The sequence below is a fragment of the Hemicordylus capensis genome, chromosome 13 (assembly GCF_027244095.1).
Source record: "Hemicordylus capensis ecotype Gifberg chromosome 13, rHemCap1.1.pri, whole genome shotgun sequence".
Classification (NCBI taxonomy): domain Eukaryota; kingdom Metazoa; phylum Chordata; class Lepidosauria; order Squamata; family Cordylidae; genus Hemicordylus; species Hemicordylus capensis.
Genome location: NC_069669.1, coordinates 9,939,939 through 9,957,296, shown reverse-complemented (window position 1 = coordinate 9,957,296; position 17,358 = coordinate 9,939,939). Strand labels below are relative to the sequence as shown.

Here is a 17,358-nt window from a genome sequence, read left to right as displayed (position 1 = left end):
AAGATGCTGCCAGGGAGGGAACTTGGAACCTTCTGATGCTCTTCCCAGAGCGGCTCCATCCCCTAAGGGGAATATCTTACAATGCTCACACTTCTAGTCTCCCATTCATATGCAACCAAGGCGGAGCCTGCTCAGTTAAGGGGACAAGTCATGCTTGCTAACACAAGACCAGCTCTCCTCCCTACAAAGGCTGGGGACTATGGGAGTTGTAGTCAATCCCTGTTTCAGGGAACACTGAAGGGGCTTACTTCCAAATACATAGAATCCTATGCCTTCATTTTTGTAGTCTTGGCAAGATACTTGCTTTTGACCTGCACCTAGGAGCAAAAAAAAAAAAAAAAAAAAATCATCTAGAGAGCCCTAGCAATCTAGAGTCTTTCCAGAGGATCCGTTTACAGACTTTCTGTCCCTCCCATGTGCCATTCTATTCCCGTTCTGTTCGTCTCCCCAAATCTGCAAACCTAGTCCAAAAGGGAAAGGAAAGGGAAAGCCAACAGAACGATGCTCATTAAGTAAATGTATGCAAATATTTTATATTTGCATAATAGGATCTGCTTGCCAAAATTCTGAAGATTATTCGTTAACATGGGAGGGGGAGGGGAAATGCTCCTTTCTCCACATCATGTGCGCTGAAATCTTGGCAGAGGATTTCAATTGGGGCGGGGGACGCTTTGCAGATTTCAGAATCTTGTTATTTGTCTCCCTGTTGGAAGAACAGCAAGGCACAAGCAAACAAAGAGAGAGCCCTGAAGAGAGGAGATAAGCAGTGCTGGGTTGGAGTGTCTGGAGGACAGACCCCCGGTTAAACAGTTGCCTCGCTCTGGCAGGAAGACGAACATCAGGCGACAGCAATCATGTCTATTTCAAATATGAATGAAGATGTAATTTGAAGTGTCATGCATGGAGCGTGTGACGCCATTGGACTAATCAGCCCCACACAATAGACTGCTTGATTGGCCTGTAAGTATCTCTGTCTGGGAGACGCCGCTTGAATTCTGCTGTGAGCACAAAGCAAAGACCCGTCGCCGCTCTCCAGTTCCAACACTGGTGCGCGCGCATGTGCACCACTGAAACACAGAAAGCTGCCTTCTACCGAGTCATAGGGACATAGGAAGCTGCCATATACTGAGTCAGACCATTGGTCCATCTAGCTCAGTATTGTCTACACAGACTAGCAGCAGCTTCTCCAAGGTTGCAGGCAGGAGTCTCTCTCTCAGCCCTGTCTTGGAGATGATGCCAGGGAGGCAGCTTGGAATATAGGAACATAGGAAGCTGCCATATACTGAGTCAGACCCCTGGTCCATCCAGCTCTGTATCGTCTACACAGACTGGCAGCGGCTTCTACAAGGTTGCAGGCAGGAATCTCTCTCAGCCCTATCTTGGAGATGCTGCCAGGGAGGGAACTTGGAACCTTCTGCCCTTCCCAGAGTGGTGGCTCTATCCCCTGAGGGGAAGATCTTCCAGTGCTCATACTTCTAGTCTCCCATTCATATGCAACCAGGGTGGACCCTGCTTAGCTAAGGGGACAAGTCATGCTTGCTACCACCGGACCAGCTCTCCTCTCCATACTTGGAGATGCTTTACACTGAGTCAGACCATTGGTCCATCTACCCCAGCATTGTTTCTTCTGACAAGAGCAGATCATCAAGTTCTTACTGGGGGTCCTTCTCAGTTCAGCTATCCTCTCTGGGTTGGGACATGGTCATATGGTGGCTGCTCCAGACCTACCTGAAGCAAGCACCAATATTGGAACTGGAGAGCAAGGAGATACCGGAGCAAGCATCTCCCCCAGCACCACCTTTGGGGACGAGCCCTCCAGTAGGGCTGGGAGATGCCTGCTCCACTCCCTGGCCATTGGCCTATGGGGTGCTGCCGAGGCACAGTTAGGTGAGACAAACCCTGGTTTTCTGTGATGTCTGAACCCACCCAGTGTGACCTGAGAGTGACCCCAGAGTATGAGAAAACACGTGTAGCAAAACCTTCCAAAAGCTGCCAGGGATCGATTCGTTTGTTCTTCGGATAATGGAGCAACATGGCCTTCAGGAGTTGAGCTATCATTGGGCAGCCAGGTTCAAAGAACCCAGCTGCCCAGCTCCTGGAACCCGCCAGGTTCACCCCGAGCTCTGGCCGGCCTCATTCCCAACCAGCTTCGTCGTTGGCTGGGTAGTTTCTTTGGTCTCTCCCTCTTCCCAAGAAAGCCACGCACAGCCCTTCTGGGTGCTGGCCATGCCCCCTGGGTGATGTCACACACAGGGGGCACGGCCGGTGTGCGCGAGGGTCCACTGGGGAGTGGGGCAAACATGAGCCTCTCGTCCCCTAGCTAAGCACCCGAAGGCCCTCTTGGCCTGCCAAAAATCCCGTCGGCAGGGTAGGAATTCCCTGCCTCTGCTCTCCACAGTCCGACTCTGATACGGGGCATGAAACCACTCGTATCACTCCGACTTCGATACGAGGAATCAAACCTCCACCACTCCCAGCATGCAGATGTTTCTACAATCTGCAGTCTTCACCCAGTCTTATCACCAGAGCTTGCTTGGAGTCCGGGTTCACCGGCAGCTCCCAGGCCCAGATCCCAAATCAAGCACGTAGGATGATGCTCAGGCCCTTTGGGGCTTGGTAGGGACTGCCACCTCCTAAGCATGCACAGGCAATGTGCCAGCACCCTGCAAAGTTATTTCCAGAGGTGTGGTCCTTACTTTCACCCTCCTCTCCTTCCCAGGAGCCCCAGCCGATTTCCCAGCCCCCTCCACTTGGAAATGGCTGCCCCGAGAACTTAAAGGCAAACGCAGTCATGCTCAGCGAAGCTAAGCGGTGTAATCTGACCCCACACATCAGCGCCTCTTTGGGGAAATCCTGTCCAATGCATCAGCTGCACCTTGACTCATTCTGCTAGGCCCTATCCTGGAAGGAGACGATGGTAACTCTGCCCTTTTATAAATATCTCCCCTGCCCCTTCCCCTGTGCCCTTAACCTTAACCGCAGTCTGGCAAACAAACGCACCCTCTCATTCTCACTGGTTTCCAGAAATAGTCCTCGTCTTCTGTTCTCTGGCCCTGCTAAATTGTGCCTCATTCTTCTTCGGTCCCCAATCTTGCTCGTTAGGAAGGAAATTTTATTTATTTTATTTTACATGTTATATCCCGCTCTTCCTCCAAGGAGCCCAGAGCGGTGTACTACATACTTGAGTTTCTCTTTCACAACAACCCTGTGCAGTAGGTTAGGCTGAGAGAGAAGTGACTGGCCCAGAGTCACCCAGCAAGTCTCATGGCTGAATGGGGATTTGAACTCGGGTCTCCCCGTTCCTAGTCCAGCACTCTAACCACTATACCACGCTGGCTTCTGATGGCTTCATCACATTTGCCTCTGCAGCTCCCGCTCACCACCCCCATCACGCCTGCCTCATTCCCCTTTGCCGGCTGCAATGGGGTTAGGTGATTTCACCGCCCCAGCAGCTGTTATCTCTGGGATGGGCTCGTGCCGGGGAGGTGACATCATTATATCACATCATGGCCAGCAAAGAGGGGGAGAGCTGATCTTGGGGCAGCCAGCATGAATTGTCCCCTTTGCTAAGCAGGGTCCACCCTGGTTTGCATTTGAATGGGAGACCGCATGGGTGAGCACTGTAAGATCTTCCCCTAAGGGGATGGGGCCGCTCCGGGAAGAGCACCTGCATGCTTGCAAGTTCCCTCCCTGGCAGCACCTTGGAGAAGCCGCTGCCAGTCTGTGTAGACAATACTGAGCTAGATGGACCAACGGTCAGACTCGGTAGAAGGCAGCTTCCCATGTTCCTGTGTTCAAACTGGCTGTGACAGCTGTGGTGACTGGGGGTTGTGGACACCAGTGGCAGGTGTGTGTGGGGGGAACCGGTGGCTACTGTGGTCAGTTAGCAGGGGCCAGTGGCACGTCAGACGAGGGCTGCAGTGGGGACGTGGTAATGGCAAGGGAACTGCCAGAATTTTTAGACATATTTAGATGTCGTCGCCCAGCGTATGTCTCTGGAAGAGGATATCATTCACTCTTGTCGCCATCAGCAATGATGGTTCTTGGGGCAATGATATCACTGAAGCGGAGCAATGATGGTTCATGGTCACTGATGTCACTGATGGGGCAATGATGGTTCTTGGGGCAGTGATGTCACTGATGGGGCAATGACGGTTCTTGGTCAATGATGTACAGCAATGACATCATTGCCTGGCAAGTGTCTTTGGGCAGTGACATCATTGGACCAGCTCTTTGTTGGTGGCATTGGGGGCAGAGGGAGGGAGGGAGGGAGGCAGCTGGGGAGGCAGGCGGTGTATAGCTGCCCCAGCCCTGGCCCCACTGAGCGGCTTGTGTTCGCATTCAGTGGCAGACCCGCCCCAGCTCCTGGGGCCGAGGAAGGGCGCAAAGAGTTGACCAGCAACTGAGGCTCTGCACGAGACCAGAACCCACCCCAAGAGTCAGACGAGCAGGAGGAAAATTTGTTTTTCTGTGTCTTGGGTCAGAAGAACATCCTCTCTCCAGGCTGTTAAAAGGACGGGAGAGAAACCATTGCAGAGGAAATGAACACCAGCCAGAGGAAGCATGCAGCAATGTGCCATGGGGCGGGGCTCGGGGGGGCGGGGGGCTCAGACAGTGCCCACGGGAGAGTTACACGTCTGCCCCCATTTTTATTTGCGAGCTGTCAGTGGGGACCAGTGTATGATGCAACCCTTTTACCGACGTGGAGAGAAGCGGTCAGGAAGGGAAGAGTGGGAGCTGTGGATTGCTTCTCAAACATTCCCTTGTACAAAACATGCTTCCTTTTTTTCAGAGGAAGCTGCCATATACTGAGTCAGACCCTTGGTCCATCTAGTTCAGTATTGTCTACAAAGACCGGCAGCGGCTTCTCCAAGGTTGCAGGCAGGAGTCTCTCCCAGCCCTACCTGGAGATGTTGCCAGGGATCGAACCTGGGACCTTTTGTGTGTAAGCAGATGCTGTATCACTGAGCCCATCACTATAGAGGTGCTTCCAAGGATGGCATAGGTTACATAGGAAGCTGCCATATATATGTTGGCCTTGGGCCAAAATAAACAAATACATACAGGAAGCTGCCATATACTGAGTCAGACCCTCGGTCCATCTAGCTTAGTATTGTTTTCACTGACTGGCAACAGTCTTTCAGGACAATATAGGGACAAAATAGGGACAGATTCCCGAAAACTAGGACTGACCTGGGTAAAAAGAGGAGCTGTCCTCACAATCAACAGCTGGATGGGACCAGCCAAGCTCAAAGCCCTGTGTATGCTCCCAAGAGATCGTTGTGGGTCTGCAAAAATCAAGCTAGGAGGAGGTGGAAGTGATTGTGCGAACCCATGCCAAGGCGAGCATCTCAGGTTCATCTCAGGCCATAAACCACCTTGGCATGGGGGTTCACACAACCACATTAAACCTCGATGGTGTGAACCAGGCCATGGTCTGTTAGCCAGCATCTGGGTAGGACTGTAGCGGTTCACCCGTATCATGTACCCAGCCCTGTATTGAGAGTGGAGGGAAAGCACAACCCAAGCTGGGTGTCCATCCAGATCCCAGACTGCAGCTAATACATTGTTATCACTTCTCCCTCCCCCTATCTCGATTTTTGCCAAGGCACAGCCATTTCTCGGGTGCGGCTTGGGGGAGCCTGGTTGGACGTTCCTCCAACCAAGCTGTCGGTGGTGCGAACAAGCCGAGAGACAGCGGCCTGTGGCTCAAACTCCACTCGTGTCTGCAAACTCTGGGACTCGAAGAAGCCTTCCTGGGTATCATAAAACGAGAGGCAGCAGGATTCACGTGCTCTGAAATGCTTTGAAGGCAGAACCTCGGGAAGCCAAACTTGCGAGTGACTCAGCCGAGGTCACACAAGGACAAAACAAAGGTTTCCTGAAGGTTAACCACAACGGCCAGCAGCTTCCGATGGTTTTGATCATTAAAACCAAGAGTCTCCCACCTTGGGGAGAAAAAGGACTGGCTATTTCCAAGAACCCTGCAGCAAAAGAAGAGCATCTTGTGGGCGTCGTGAGGAACGGTGAGGAGGCTTCACTGGTGGCTTCGCTTTTGCTTAGAAACACAGGAAGCTGCCTTCTACCAAGTCTACCTTGGTCCATTTCGCTCAGGGGTGCACAACCTGTGGCACTCCAGAGGCTGCTGAACTACAACTCCCATCATCCTCAGCCACAATAAATTGTAGCTGGGGATGATGGAAGTTGTAGTTCAGCAACATCTGGAGTGCTGCAGGATGGGAACTCCTAATAAGGCGGAGTGTTGCCTACAATGCCTGGCAGTGGCTCTCCATGGTTTCAGGCAGGGGTCTCTCCCAGCCCTACCTGGTGATGCTGCCAGGGATTGAACCTGGGACCTTCTGCATGTAGGCTGATGCTGTCCCACTGAGCTAGGGCCGCATTAGAAACATAGGAAGCTGCCTGCCTTCGACTGAGTCAGACCTTTGCTCCATCAAGCTCAGTATTGTCTATACTGACTGGCAGCGGCTCCTCCAAAGTTGCAGGCAGGAATCTTTCCCAGCCCTACCTGGAGATGCTGCCAGCCAGGGACGGAGCAGGAGAACCGGTTTGGGGTCATCTGCTTGCAAACGATAAAGAGGGGAGAGTGATTGTGTGCAAGGTGGGTGCCGGGTGGTGGATTCCATCTCCAGTGTTTTTTTACCAGGGTAGGAGGGAAAGCTATCCTAACCAACTGCTGCCTCTCACACGGTCATGCTCCCCTCCTCTTACCTTAATGTTTTCAAGCACACAACCAAAAACCGGGAGAGGGTCCGGCTGGGCTCTTCTCTGACCCTGGCAGTGGTCATATGAATAAGTCGGATATAGTTTGGCTGTGTCAGGGGCTTATTACAAACAACATACAGAGAACAGGGTCAATAGTCCCAGGACAACCATCCAATTACACGCCAAGTGCGCAATTATTCAACAACTTATTTCAAACTTTGTAAGGTCATTCACACAATCGAAAACTATGCTCTACCCGGGTTTGGGAGCTGTGTGCACTTCCAGTTTTTGGTTGTGGGGAAGCAAGGTCGGAGAGAAAACCTGGGTAGAAGTGATTGTGTGGAAGCAAGGTCAGAGGGAAACCTGGGTAGCCTTGTGCTATTCACATGAGCGTGCAAAACCAGGCTAAGGGAGCCCAGTCCGGTTTTGCATGCTTGTGTGAACAGCCAGGATCGGGCCCAATCCCAACAGCAGCATGGCAGCAAACCCACTTAAGTAGCCACCCTCTTAAATGAAGTTAAGGGAGTGAGAGCTCCCTTAAATTCATTTTTGTAATCATTTTTGTGTGTGGCTGGCACAAAATGTGTGTGGGGGGGATTCCCATAATGCACTGCGCACTTGCGTGGTGCATTGTCGGAGCTCTGGGGTGGGGTGGAGGCAACGTGCAGCAACATATTCCGGCACCTCAACCCCTGGAGCCGCCAGGAGCTCAGCCGGTCATCGGGGCCATCAATTCACCCCTGCAAGGAAGAGAGATTGGTCGTCTACAGCAGGGATTCTCAACGTGTGGGTCCCCAGATGTAATTGGACTTCAACTCCCATAATTCCCAACCAAAGGCCACTGGGGGTAGGGATTATGGGAGTTGAAGTCCAAGAACATCTGGGGACCCACACGCTGAGAATCCCTGGTCTACAGGGAGGGCGAGTCCAACCCGCTCTCCCTGCAGACCTCCACGGACCTCTTCTCACTGATCGCGAGAAGAGCTCCAATCACCTTCTGCCCAGGTTTTCCCCTCTCCTTGCTTCCACCGAACCGAAAATTGGGAGCACGCACAGCTCCCAAATCCGGGTAGGACACCGTTGTCGATTGTACGAATGACCTCTGTGTGTCTTAGGGGCTGGGTTTTAATTCCAGAGATTTCAGATTCCGCTTCAAGCCTGGTTCACTGAAAAATATTCTTGGAGCTGCTGGGGGTGGGGGGTGGTTGTGTTCAGGTTCACAGTGCAATCTTCAGCACGGATAGCTTTAAGAGGGGCTTAGACAAATTCATGGAGGGCAGGTCTATTAATGGCTACTAGTCTGGTGGCTACGGGCCACCTCCAGCCTCAGAGGCAGGATGCCTCTCAATACCCGTTGCAGGACGAGCAACAGCAGGAGAGAGGGCATGCACATACCTCTTGCCTGTGGGCTTTTGAGAGGCATCTGGTGAGCCACTGTGTGGGAAAGGAGATCCTGGACTAGATGGGCTTGGGCCTGATCCAGCAGGGCTGTCCTGAATCTTATGTAAGCCAGATGTTGCTTCAACCAGGCCCAGAGGCACCCTCTGCTAAAGAGACTCTGAAGCAACAAATATGTTTCCCTTCTGGCTAAAAAAGCACATTTTTGCACTTGGATTTTGCAAATTAGCACATTTTAAATCTCACAAGATCTCACTCTCCGTTTTTATTTTTAATTTTAGGATGACAGTATTTAGTATACACAGAAAACGTTGTCCAGTGGGCAAGGAAGGGGACAACAAGATTGCCAACTGACCAGTAAAAAGCAGGATTCCCCATTCTTGTGCCTTTAAAGGCAGCTTGAGGTGCAGACATTGGCAGGGGACACAGGAGCCTAGGAAGCTGCCATATACTGAGTCAGACCCTTGGTCCATCTAGCTCAGGATTGTCTATGCAGACTGGCAGCGGCTTCTTCAAGGTTTCAAGCAGGAATCTGTCTCAGCCCTCTCTTGGAGATGCTGCCAGGGAGGGAACTTGGAACCTCCTTCATGCAAGCGTGCAGATGCTCTTCCCAGAGTAGACCCATCCCCTAAGACTATCTTACAGTGCTTACACATGTAGTATCCCATCTATATACAACCAGGGCAGACCCTGCTTAGCAAAGGGGACAAGTCACTCTTGCAAGCACAAGACAGGGCCAAAGTGCCATTTCTGGTCCATTGAGAAACATCATTCAGCTATCAGATCTCCTTTTAGAAAAGAACCACTGTACCCAGATCAGATAGCAAACCCTCTTCCAAATCCACTTGGAAAGCCAACCCTGATGCTGCCGCCCGCACTGCATTCTGGGAAATGTAGTTTGGTGAGGCGCTGACTGACTACAATACATAAGCTGGCCATGCCAACACATGAAGCTACCTTCTAATCACCGAGTCACACCCTTGGTCCATCTAGCTCAGAACTGTCTATACTAGTCTGCCCTGGCCAACCTCATAGGGTTGTTGTGAGGATGCGAGGAGAGAACCTTGCATCCCCCGCTGAACTCCTTTGAGGACAGGAAGGAAAGGGGGAATGTGATCATTAAATCACTAATGAACACCGTGCACATTTTCGCATGCCATAAAGTTAATTTTATTTTATGGAATATTTAATGCAATTAATTAAACACATTAGGCTATCTGTATTTCAGTTCTCACTGTTCTGTATTGATTCTCCCTGTTCTACAGTGAACTCATCCAACAATTCTGGCAACTGACAGGCCTGGTCCCCAGGGTTATCTAGGGAAAGAGTATGTCACAGCTGGATCCACTCATATAATGAAACCTACAGACCCAAATCATGGGGCCAGTTTGTCCAGACATGTATCTGACAATCTCCCACTAGGAACAAAGGAACATAGAAACATAGGAAGCTGCCATATACTGAGTCAGACCCTTGGTCTATCAAGCTCAGTATTGTCTTCACAGACTGGCAGCGGCTTCTCCAAGGTTGCAGGCAGGAATCTCTCTCAACCCTATCGGTGGAGATGCCAGAGAGGGAACTTGAAACCTTCTGCTCTTCCCAGAGTGGCTCCATCCCCTAAGGGGAATATCTTACATTGCTCACACTTCTAGTCTCCCATTCATATGCAACCAGGGCACACAGCTACCTTATACCAAGTTAGAACCTTGTCCATCTGGCTCAGTACATAAGAACAGCCCTGCTGGATCAGGCCCAAGGCCTATCTAGTCCAGCATCCTATTTCACACAGTGGCCCACCAGATGCCTCTTAGAAGCCCACAGGCAAGAGGTATGTGCATGCCCTCTCTCCTATTGTTGCTCCCTTGCAACTGGTGCTGGGAGGCATTGTCCCTCAGAGGCTGGAGGTGGTACCAGACTAGTAGCCATTGATAGGCCTGTCCTCCAAGACTTTGTCTCAGCCCCTTTTAAAGCCATCTAAGCTAGTGGCCATCACCACATCCTGTGGCAAAGAACTCCATGTATTAATCATGCACTGTGTGAAAAAGTGCTTCCTCTTGTCAACCCGGACTGGCAGCAGCTCTCCAGGGTTTCAAACAGGAGTTCTTCCCAGCCCTACCTGGAGATGCTGCCAGGGATTGAACCTGGGACCTTCTGCATGCCAAGCAGATGTTTCACCACTGAGCTGCAGGTCGGATCTACTAAGGGGGATATGTTACTGCAGACAGTGCTCACCTGTGATCAACCATTCCAGTGGAAATCAAGGCAAACCATACTTAGCAAAGGGGGCACCTCATGCTCACGGCTACTACCAGCCCAGCTCTCCACCTCAGGCTTCATCACTCAGGGCTGGATGTCCGGCCTCTGAATGCAGGCATTGCTTTTTCTGAAAGCCATTTCATGTGTGCAAAGACGAAATTTCTATTTAGGTGATTCGCCTGTGATGGTTCAGTCACACCATCCCTACAGTCAACAGGCAGAAGAACACAGGAAGCTGCTGCCTACTGAGTCAGGCCCTTGGTCCATCTCGCTCGGCACTGCCTGCTCTGACTGGCAGCAGCTCTCCGAGGTTTCAGGCAGGAGTCCTGACGGGCCCTACTTGGAGATGTCATTGCTAAGGATTGAACCTGGGACCTTCTGCATGCTAAAGCAGATACTCCACCACTGAGTTATGGCTCCATCCCCAATAGAATGCAAACATGAATGCTCAGGTTGGGTGATATATCTGTGATGGTTCAATCACACCATCGAGGCATTGCTACAGTCAACAGGCATAGGAACATAGGAAGCTGCTGTCTACTGAGTCAGACCCTTGGTCCATCTAGCTCAGTATTGCCTATACTGACTGGCAGTAGCACTCCAAACTTCCAGGCAGGACTCTCTTCCAGCCCTATCTGGAGATGTCAAGGAGTGAACCTGGGACCTAGATGCTCTTCTACTGAACTACGGCCCCACCACCTAAGGGGAACGTCTTCCAGAGCTCACACACGTAGTCACCCATCCAAATGCTAACCAAGGCAGACCCTGCTTAGCAAAGGGGACAATTTGTGCTTGCTACCTCAAGACCAGCTCTTCCAATGTGCCCAGGCAAGAAGCGGTCGAGAGAGTGTGGTTTGGCTGGAGCCTGAAATGTCTGTCCCCCCCCACCACCACACCCTATTTCTGAAAACTGGTGCAGTGTTGGAGGCCCTTGCTAACTGGGCAAAGAAGAACCTTTTTAATATGGCAATTTTCTTGATTGAGTGGGGGGGGGAGCAACTGGCCCTATCCATCCCCACCACAGCATCCTTCTAGTGACTGTTGCTAGGGTCTATCTTACATTTCTTTTTTAGACTGTGAGCCCTTTGGAGACAGAGAGCCATTTATTTATTTATTACTTTAGATAAACAAATAGACCGCTTTGTAAACCACTTTGGAAATTTTTGTTGAAAAGTGGTATATAAATATTTGTTGTTGTTGTCTACATTTTATTTTTGTTTTTACTAATGTGGGCCCTTTGAGGACAGGGGACCATTTTATTTATGTTTTATTTCTCTTAGTAAACTGCTTTATTTATTTGTTGGTTTATTGGTTTGTTTGCCACCTGATCTCGATCTCTCTCTCCTCTCTCGGTGGTGTACATAATCCAAGTTATAATATAAAAACAAAATAAAACAATTAAAACACTTTCATGGCATAAAAACAATTAAAAACAATTCACGGAGTAAAACAATTAAGCAGTTTAAAATTAGTTTTAATTAAAAGCCTGAGAAAACAGGTGTGTCTTAACGGTCTTTTTGAAAGCAACCTCAGATGCAGAAGCTCTTTTTCTTTTTTACAGGGAGCGCATTCCAAAGCCCAGGGGCAGTCACAGAGACGGTTTTGAAGACTTTGGTTGAAAAGTGGCATAAAAATATGCGTAGTAGTAGCCTCAGAGATAAGAGACCGGCCCAGAGTCAACCAGTGAGTTTCATGGCTGAACAGAGATATGAACTCGAGTCTCTCTTCTGGTTCTCTAATTGCACTTAATTATGCATATAATTGATGTTTGTATGAGCGAATTTTTTGTTTTTACATAGGGGAGCATAATATTATGCATGGAGTAGAGAAAGTGGACAGAGAGGAATTCTTCTCCCTCTCTCACAACACCAGAACCAGAGGTCATCTCATGAAACGGATGGCTGGGAAATTTAAGGCCAACAAAAGGTAAAGGAAATGTGTGCCATCGAGTCGGTGTCAACTCCTGGCAACCACAGAGCCCTGTGGTTTTCTTTGGTAGAATACAGGAGGGGTTGACCATTGCCTCCTCCCGCACAGTAAGAGACGATGCCTTTCAGCATCTTCCTATATCACTGCTGCCCGATATAGATGTTTCCCACAGTTTGGGAAACATACCAGCGGGGATTCGAACCAGCAACCTCTGGTTTGCTAGTCAAGTCATTTCCACGCTGAGCCATTAGGTGGCTGAGGATCAACAAAAGGAAGTCCTTTCCCCACACAGTGCATAAATCTGAATCTATGGAATTCTTTGCCATAGCATGTGGTGACGATCACTCGCTTGGGTGGCTTTAAAAGGGGCTTTGACCAATTTATGGAGGACAGGCCGATCAATGGCTAGTAGTCTGGTGGATATACTAAGCCACCTCCAGCCTCAGAGGCAAGATGCCTCTGAATACCAGTTGCCGGGGAGAAGCAGCAAGAAAGTGGGACATAGGAAGCTGCCGTATACTGAGTCAGACCATTGGTCTATCTAGCTCAGTATTGTCTACACAGACTGGCAGCAGCTTCTCTAAGGTTGCAGGCAGGAATCTCTTTCAGCCCTATCCCCTAAGCGGGGGATATCTTACAGTGCTCACACATCAAGTCTCCCATTCATATGCAACCAGTGTGGACTCTGCTTAGCTAAGCGGATAAGTCAAGTCGTGCTTGCTACCACAAGACCAGCTCTCCTCTGCATATATGTCATGTATTGGTCTAGCTTCTTTCTAACAGTCTAAGAGGCAGGCGAAGAGTTCTGTGAAGCCTGCAAGCCTGCATCAGCTTTCACTACTTTCTAAAAACACACTAGGCTGCTGAACCTGAATTTGGCCGTATTATTTTATGATTATTATTATTATTACATTTATATCCTGCTCTTCTTCCAAGGAGCCCAGAGCGGTGTACTACATACTTAGGTTTCTCCTCACAACAACCCTGTGAAGTAGGTTAGGCTGAGAGAGAAGTGACTGGCCCAAAGAGTCACTCAGCTAGTATCATGGCTGAATGGGGATTTGAACTCGGGTCTCCCCAGTCCTAGTCCAGCACTCTAACCACTACACCACGGTACATCACTGTCAGGCCAGACCTGGAATTCATAAAGTGGTAATAAAAACAATGGTCTCTGAGCATGTGCAGAATGTCTTTTTTGACCCCCAGAAATCACAAACAGCTCCTACACATCTGGATGTTGGGTGCAATAAGCAAGATTACCAGGAGAGTACCAGCTACAAAAAGCCTCCATTTTTAGAATAGGAACACTGGATTTAAAAAAATTACTATCACTGCTCTGTTGCACTTCTCTTCAGCAATCAACATTAGATGCCACTGGATCTTTCAGGGCTAAATTCACACTGGATTCTTGCTAGTCTTTCTTTCAGGATCTTTTGCAGCTCTAAAATGTATCCAAGAACACCAAAAATACGTCGACTGACATCCAGACGAAATTAGTAAACAGCACTACTCAGGAGATACGATAAAGGGCTACTTAATTTCAGTAGGACTACTCAGGAGTAATTCAGTCTGGATGCCAGCCAGTGTCTTTTCGCTGATCAGTAGGATTGCCAACTGCCCAGAGAAAGCATTGGCCAAGGTTGCTTGTGCCTTCCACAAGCCAAAACCAGCCACAACGTGGAGGCAAACATGATTACCTGCAGTGCTGATGTCTGCAGATGGAGCTTCAATGAAAGTCATAGGAGCAGGGGTTGGGAGATAAGTTGGCAGCCCTACTGACTGCTGGAAAATCTCACCAACTTTCACACTCAGGGGAGGAACAGGCAGGAGTTTGGGGGTACAACGTGTGAGTTCCTAGCAGTCTTGAGCTCCTGGAACTTTTATTTGATTTGATTTGATTTGATTAAGAAACCAAGCATCAGACTCAATGGTAGATAGAGGGCTTCCGATCCAGATAGCCAAAGGAAAGGCACAGGAGCAGGGGTTGGTAGAGCAGTTGGCAACCCTATACTCTCTTCAGCACTGACAGGAAAGCCGCAGAGATGACATCTTCCAAAGAGCACTGTTTCTTCGCACCTCCTCCCAAACCCACTGCATTTCCAAAACAACACATTCAGCCATTGCGACTGGGCATGATGGGAGTTGTAGTCCAACAACCTCATGTTTGAGAACCCCAGCTGTAAACCAAATTGCCTCATGTTGAAACCCACAAACAGCGCCGTCTCTGTGGCTGTATATCTGCCCTGTGCCACCCAACATCCCAAGTATGAGCAGGATCTTGGCTCTGGACAAGACCCCACCCCCGCCCCCAGAATGCTGACTTGTGGGGTCATGCCGTAGGGTTGCCACCTGCTTTGCCAGCCTTGCTCCTGTGCCACTAATAGTAGCCTGCCAACACGCAGCAGGTAAAGCTTCCCCTCTCCACTTCTCTCCTTGCCAGGAACTGCTGCTTTTCTGTGTGCCAGCAGATTACTGTTAAAAGCACAGGAGCAGGAGCAATACGAAAAGGTGGCAACCCCGGGTCAGGATTTGAAGCCTACCAATGCCAACTTGTGCCACTCAACCCTATGCATGGAAATGATTCTCCCTGAACCAAAGCAAGCTGATTTTGGATTAAGTGTGCACAGGACCGCAGCCCCAGACATCTGTGAGTGTTCCATCAGTCAGCTATCTTCAAAACACACCGAGGCACGTCATCGGGCATGGCTGAAACTGAAACAGCAAGGCCCTTTCCTCTAATGGACACAAAAGCTAAAACCAAACCACCACCACCAACAACAACAACAGCAACAACAAAAACAACAACAACAACAAAGAGCCAAGCTGGTCCTGCCATTTCCCCAGACTATTTCTAAGCTACTAGTCCATATGGATCTAACCGGCCACTGCAGCTCCAGAACCTTTCATCCAGCCCAAGCAGGTCATAGGATCATAGGGAGCTGCCTTCTTCCAAGGCAGACCCTGGCTAAATCTAACTCAGAATTATCTACACAGACTGGCAGCAGCCTCTATACTGTCTACACAGACAGGCAGGAATCACTCTCAGCCCTATCTGGAGATGCCAGGGAGGGAACTCGGAACCTTCTGCATGCAAGCAAGCAGGCAGGCAGGCGCTCCTCCCAGGGCGACCCCATCCCCTAAGGGGAAGATCTGACCGTGCTCACACAGGTAGTCTCCCATCCAAATGCAAACCAGGGCAGACCCTGCTGAGCAAAGGGGGCCACTCATGCTTGCTACCACCAGACCAGCTCTCCTCCCATCTGGTCCTGGGAACGGGGCCCTCCGTCGCTCCCCCAAAGCATGAATCACACAGCACTGGCCCTCTGGCCTGACGACAACATCCATCCACTCCATTCCCAGCAGCCATAGATTACCTTGCACCGAAATTTCCATTCAATGCAGCAAAACCAAACCAAGCCAAAAAAAAAAAAAAAGCACAACACCCCCAAAACACCCACCCCCAAGGAGGAGGGCTAGATAGATGGGCCAGCTCAGCCCCCCAAGAAAGAGCCCCCCCAAGCAGCAACCCCCCAAAGCATGGGATGGGGGGGGGGACACAGAAAGAGAGAGACCCAGCCCTGCTGAATGAAGAAGGCAGGGAGAGAGATTGTCCTTATGCAATCCCCTCTCGGAGAAGATGCTGTGATCTCCATCGAGGAGGGATGTAATTACAGTCCCTGGTCCCTCCCTTGGCGCAGATGCGAGCAAACCCTCTGGGTGGGATGCGTCCTACAGACATCAATACGCGGCGTCCAGGTTGGGGGGCAGGAGTGAAGGGGGGGGAGGTGTTGGGGGGGGGAGATTAAATCCACGAACGCAGGCTTGCTTACCTCCAGCCTGGGCGTCCTAGTTCATGCCATGCCTCCCCCTGCCAGACGAGCCTTTCATGTCAAGAGAAGCATCCGGAGAGAGGAGAGCCCTTCAGAGGAAGGGTAAAAAAAAAAAAAGAGAGAGAGAGAGAGAATTTAAAGCGCCCCCCCCCCCGCAAAGCTCCCTGATTTTCTAATCCAGCCTGAGATCAGCCACAAACCCAGAAGAGGCTCCCTGACACACACACACAACACACACCTTCTGCTTCTGTTCCACGCCTGTCCCCAAATTGCCTTGCTCATTGGAGAATCCACGGCTCTCTGGGTGGTTGTTTCCCCCCCACCACCAAAAAAAAAAAAAAAAATGAAGAAGAGGGAGGGCGCGGGTGTGTGTGTGGGGGGGGGGCGGTCTGGGCAGGCAAAAAGGAAATGTATGTTGCCAGATCAGAAGGATTAGACTTGCAGAAGAGGTGGAAAGAGCTATTCCCCCCCCTCCAGCAAAACCTAGAGATGGTATCCAGAAAGGAAGGAAGGAAAGATGAAGGCTCTCTCTCTCTCTCTCCCTCCCTCAACACACACACACATACACGCTTGCTGGAATATACATGCACGCACCCTTGAGTGTCGTGCAGCAAGCCAGTTAAAGAGACACAGCCATTATTATCAATAATGCAAGACTACAGGCCGGTGAGTTCTCCCCCCACCCCATGCAATCCCCCCCCCCCGCCCCATTCCACCTCCTGGCCGGGATCCTAAAGAGATTACAACCATTCATGGTGGAAAAACATTCGGGGCTCACCCGTCTCTTCCTTTTACTGCCTTCTTGTTTGGATCCGGATTCTTATTTTTACATCTTAGGTGAATCAGCTAGAGGAGGTGGGGTGTGTGTGCACAAGATGTATTTTAAGCCAGCAGAGGGGATGTATTATTAGGCAAGCGAGGGAGAAAGTGCAGGGGAGAGAGAGAGAGAGGAGGAAAAATGATGGATGAAGGATTAGTGTGTATGGTTTATAATAGGGCTTTGAAGATGCTTTTTATAGTCCGGTCAACAACCCAGTTCAGCCTGGACGTAAACCAATTTACATTCCGATCCTGTAACTTGCTGTGCCAGGGTCCCACCATCAGCTATAAGGCCGTGTTCTGGGATGGGTCCAGCCTCAGATCCAACCTCCCCTTTCACCTCAGGGGGGGGGGATGTCAGAATTCAGGATGAAATGATGTTTATTTTCAAGAGCACAGCCCA

General features: G+C 50.2%; 1 protein-coding gene across 5 annotated transcripts in view; it reads right to left on the bottom strand.

Moving 5' to 3' along the window:
• FBXL16 (F-box and leucine rich repeat protein 16) overlaps positions 1-16,944 on the bottom strand; it is a 75,223-nt gene extending 58,279 nt beyond the window's left edge. For 2 of the 5 annotated variants that reach the window (XM_053276311.1, XM_053276312.1), the window contains exon 1: positions 16,137-16,273. The gene's annotated coding sequence lies outside the window, so the exon portion shown is untranslated. Of the gene's footprint in view, positions 1-16,136; positions 16,274-16,374; positions 16,664-16,914 lie in introns of those variants that run through there. The other 3 variants (XM_053276308.1, XM_053276307.1, XM_053276309.1) reach the window with 3 other exon arrangements.
• Between the last annotated feature and the right edge of the window lie 414 nt (positions 16,945-17,358).